We start from the raw sequence: 5,604 nt of genomic DNA, 5'->3' as shown, positions 1-5,604 counted from the left end.
ACTGCAAGAGAGGAGATTCCACATAGAAATAAGAAACCCACTGAGAGGAGGAGCTTCATACAGGTTGTAGTTTGGAACTGGTCAAGTAGAGTTTCATTGTAAAAAGTGCTAAAATAACAAAACACATTTAAAAAGAGTTCTTAGTAGAGAAACAGTAAGACAAACTTCTACCCAACAGAGTACACAACAAACAACTTTCTGCCTCAGGTGTACAATCTAAAAGTTAAAAGTCCCAGGAGTGCCATCCTGAACTTGGAACGTATAGCCTTCAGAGGTAGTTTATGGCACAACATTCTGATCTTCCTTTTCCTCTACAGAGAAATACTTCTCAATCAAGTTTAATGAAGCTTTATACACAGACTCATTTTCATGGTTTTGTAGAGCTTCAATTTTGTCCAAATCTCCACATTCTTCAATCATTATACTAAGTTTCTCAGTTTCACCTAGTTTCTCAGCAGCCTGAAAGATGTTTGAAATGGCATCCAGAATAACCAGAATAATTTTGGTATCTTTTGCAGTTAAGAGGTTCATCAATGGTTCTATTATGCCACAATGAATGAGGTATACAATCTGTTCAACTGTCCCACCACTTGTATAGTTGGTCACAGCCCAGACAGTTTCCTTTTGTGTCTTAAAGTCTGCCTTAGAGAGAACACCAATGAGGAATGGGACTAATCCATGATTCACAACTTGCTGTATCTGGTCCTGGCGACCAGCTGTGATGTTTGACATTGTCCACATAGCTTTCTTCTGAATATTAGTTTAGGGGTTCATTAGGAGGCTGGGAAAAACAGCAAGTGCTCCTGCATCTATTACAACCTGAGTCTGTTCATCTGTCCCAGTGATAATATTTCCTATGGCTCTTAGTGCAGGAGTCACAATGGGCAATTCAGTAGCTCCTAGAAGCTTCACAATCTGGGGCACAACTCCTGTTTTCACAACCATTTCAATCCATTCATTTGGACCATCCGTAAGGTAGGAAATGGCCCAGCAGGTATCTGCCAATACTTCTGGATCATCATGATGCAGGAGACGAACTAAGGTAGGAAGAATCTGCTCAACAGCATCTAATGGGGGTGCAGAATTCTTGTTGTGACAAAGGTTTGAAACTGTCCAAGTAAGGTTACATAAGTAACCACATGCTAAAGATGACATATCAGGAACTGCAAGGAGAGCCAATAGTGGGTCAACTGCACCATACTTGATAACCAAGTCTCAAAAAACTGAATGATCACCTGCAATGTTTCCTAGAGCCCATACAGCTTGTTCACTGATGTGGGCATGGGAAGATGCAAACAGAGAAATGAATGCTGGGATAGCACCTCCATCTACCACGGCCTTGGTCTGTTCTGACGTCCCAGAAGCAATGTTAGTGAGAGCCCAAGCAGATTCAAACTGAATGGGACTACAATCAGTTCTGCCCAAGAAGGACACAAATTTTGGAATCAAACCACCCCGGATTATGTTGTCTATGGGGGGCTGTTTTTCCCTAGAAAGCAGTTTCCTAGCAGCTTGAGTAGCCTGGAGGTGGCTTTCCAAATTGTTGCTATTTAAGCCTTTGACAATGTCATCAACAGACCAATTTACAGTGCCCTGGTTGTTGCGGTTTTCCTGTAGTGGAGAGGTAGCATCATCAGGAAACAAGCTTACATTTCTCCTTTTCAGCATCTGGTCATCCTTCTTTGCTTTCTTCAGCTCCACATTAACTTCTGTTCGGCACCACCTCATTTCTGTACTCTTTCCCCTTGTTCTTGAATCTGTTAAGGTGGGCAGCTGGTGAATTAGAATTCTCGTTGGTGGACATGGTTACGAGACAAAAGGAGAAAGCTACACGGCCGGCTCAGGCTTCCACAGGAGGCAGTCTGGGGCATGCAGGCTGTGGGTCAGCTGCCCTCAAAATGTCCCCATGGATCACCCCAAAGACAGTGTGGCTCGTGCAGCTGGCTGGCACAATTTAAATTTCCCAATCAGGGGTAGCAATTATTATATCAGACAAATTAGATTTTAAACTAAAGACTGTAGTTAGAGACACAAAAGGACACTGTATCATTTTTAAAGAGTCTATCCAACAAAAAGATCTAACAATTGTAAATATTATGTAGTTGGCTGCCTCCAACATGGAAGCAGCCAACTACATACGCCAACTGTTAACCAAAATAGTCATATTGATAACAATACCTTAATTGTAGGAGACCTCAATACTCCACTCTCAGCAATAGGCAGATCATCAAACAGAAAATCAACAAAGAAACAAGAGCTTTGAATGATACACTGGACCAGATGGACCTCATAGATATATACAGAACATTCCACCCTAAAACAACAGAATACTCATTCTTCTTGAGTACACATGGAACTTTCTCCAGAATAGACCACAGACTGGGTCACAAATCAGGTCTCAACCGATACCAAAAGATTGAGATAATTCTCTGGATCTCCTCAGACCATATGCTTTAAAACTGGAACTCAATCACAAGAAAAAATTTGGCAGAAATTCAAACACTTGGGAGCTAAGACCACTCTGCTCAAGAATGTTTGGGTCAACCAGGAAATCAAAGAAGAACTTAAACAATTCATGGAAACCAATGAGAACAAAAACACATCGGTCCAAAATCTATGGGACTGCAAAGGTGGTCCTAAGAGGGAAATACATAGCCATCCAAGCCTCACTCAAAAATAGAAAAATCCCGAATTCACCAACTAACTCTACACCTTAAAGAACTAGAGAAAAAGCAACAAATGATGCCTAAGCCACTCATTAGAAGAGAAATAATTAAGATTAGAGCAGAGATCAATGAATTAGAAACCAGAAACACAGTAGAACAGATCAACAAAACTAGAAGCTGGTTCTTTGAAAGAATTAATAAGATCAATAAACCACTGGCCAGACTTACCCAAAAGAAAAGAGAAAGGACCCAAATTAATAAAATTATGAATGAAAGGGGAGAGATCACGACTAACATCAAGGAAATAGAAACAATTATTAGAAATTATTATCAACAACTATATGCCAATGAGCTGAGCAATCTGGATGAAATGGAGGCCTTCCTGGAAACCTATAAACTGCCAAGACTGAAACAGGAAGAAATTGACAACCTGAATAGGCCAATAACCAGTAATGAGACTGAAGCAGTGATCAAAAACCTCCCAACACACAAGAGTCTGGGGCCTGATGGATTCCCTGGGGAATTCTACCAAACATTCAAAGAAGAAATAATACCTATTCTACTGAAGCTGTTTAAAAAAATACAAACAGAAGGAAAGCTTCCACACTCATTTGATGAGGCCAGCACTACCTTAGTCCACAAACCAGGCAAAAACCCCATCAAAAAGGAGAATTTCAGACCGAAATCCCTCATAATTATGGATTCCAAAATCCTCAACAAAATCCTAGCTAATAGGATCCAACAATACATTAAAAGGATCATCCACCATGACCAAGTGGGATTTATCCCCAGGATGCAAGGGTGGTTCAACATTCACAAATCAATCAATGTGATACAATACATTAATAAGAGGAGAGAGAAGAACCATAAGGTCCTCTCAATTGATGCAGAAAAAGCATTTGACAAAATATAGCATCCTTTCCTTATTAAAACTCTTCAAGTATAGGGATAGAGGGAACATTCCTCAAGTTCATAAAATCCATCTATGAAAAACCCACAGAAAATATCATCCTCAATGGGGAAAAGCTGAGATCATTTCCCTTAAGATCAGGAATACGTCAAGGATGCCCACTCTCGCCACTATTGTTCAACGTAGTACTAGAAGTCCTAGCAACAGCAATCAGACAACAAAAAGAAATAAAAGGTATTCAAATTGGCAAAGAAGAAGTCAAACTCTCTCTCTTCACAGATGACGTGATACTTTATGTGGAAAACCCAAAAGACTCCACCCCCAAATTACTAGAACTCATACAGCAATTCAGTAATGCGGCAGGATACAAAATCAATGCACAGAAATCCGTTGCTTTCTTATACATTAACAATGCAACTGTAGAAAGAGAAATTAGAGAAACGATTCCATTTACAATAGACCAAAAACCATAAGATACCTTGGAATAAACCTAACCAAAGAGGTAAAGGATCTATACTCTAGGAACTACAGAACACTCATGAAAGAAACTGAAGAAGACACAAAAAGATGGGAAAACATTCCATGCTCATGGATTGGAAGAATAAACATTGTTAAAATGTCTATGCTACCTAGAGCAATCTACACATTCAATGCAATCCCTATCAAAATACCATCAACTTTTTTCAAAGAAATGAAGCAAATAATCCTAAAATTTGTATGGAACTAGAAAAGATCCTGAATAGCCAGAGGAATGTTGAAAAAGAAAAGCAAAACTGGTGTCATCACAATTCTGGACTTTGAGCTCTATTACAAAGCTGTCATCATCAAGACAGTATGGTACTGGCACAAAAACAGACACATAGATCAATGGAATAGAATAGAGAGCCCAGAAATGGACCCTCAACTCTATGGTCAACTAATCTTCAACAAAGCAGGAAAGAATGTCCAATGGAAAAAAGACAGTCTCTTCAACAAATGGTGTTGGGAATACTGGACAGCCACATGCAGAAGAATGAAACTGGACCATTTCCTTACACCACACACAAAAATAGACTCCAAATGGTTGAAAGACCTCAATGTGAGACAGGAGTCCATTAAAATCCTACAGGAGAACACAGCCAACCTCTTCGACCTCAGCCACAGCAACTTCTTCCTAGAAACATCGCCAAAGGCAAGGGAAGGGAGGGCAAAAATGAACTATTGGGACTTCATCAAGACAAAAAGCTTTTGAATCACAGATCTGTACCTCTGAAACAAATAATGCAATATATGTTAAGAAAAAAAAAAAAAGAAGAAGCTAGCAGGAGGGGAAGAATGAAGGGGGGGAAATCGGAGGGGGAGACGAACCATGAGAGACGATGGACTCTGAAAAACAAACTGAGGGTTCTAGAGGGGAGCGGGTGGGAGGATGGGTTAGCCTGGTGATGGGTATTAAAGAGGGCACATTCTGCATGGAGCATTGGATGTTATGCACAGCAATGAATCATGGAACACTACATCAAAAACTAATGATGTAATGTATGGTGATTAACATAACAATAAAAAGTTTTTAAAAAAAGATAAAAAGCTTTTGCACAGCAAAAGAAACAGTCAACAAAACCAAAAGACAACTGACAGAATGGGAGAAGATATTTGCAAATGACATATCAAATAAAGGGCTAGTGTCCAAAATCTATAAAGAACTTACTAAACTCAACACCCAAAGAACAAATGATCCAATCAAGAAATGGGCAGAAGACATGAACAGACATTTTTCTAAAGAAGATATCCAAATGGCCAACAGACACATGAAAAAGTGCTCAACATCGCTCAGCATCAGGGAAATCCAAATCAAAACCTCAATGAGATATCACCTCACACCAGTCAGAATGGCTAAAATTAACAAGTCAGGAAACGACAGATGTTGGCAAGGATGCAGAGAAAGGGGAACTCTCCTACACTGTCGGTGGGAATGCAAGCTGGTGCAGCCACTCTGGAAAACAGTATGGAGGTTCCTCAAAAAGTTGAAAATAGAGCTACCTTATGACC

General features: G+C 39.8%; 1 pseudogene; it reads right to left on the bottom strand.

The window, feature by feature from the left end:
* Positions 1-216: 216 nt before the first annotated feature.
* Positions 217-1,804, bottom strand: LOC118015580 (annotated as a pseudogene).
* Between the last annotated feature and the right edge of the window lie 3,800 nt (positions 1,805-5,604).

Source organism: Mirounga leonina, unplaced genomic scaffold, assembly GCF_011800145.1.
Source record: "Mirounga leonina isolate KUSES-001 unplaced genomic scaffold, KU_Mleo_1.0 Mir_104, whole genome shotgun sequence".
Classification (NCBI taxonomy): domain Eukaryota; kingdom Metazoa; phylum Chordata; class Mammalia; order Carnivora; family Phocidae; genus Mirounga; species Mirounga leonina.
This window is presented reverse-complemented; position numbering and strand designations above follow the sequence as displayed.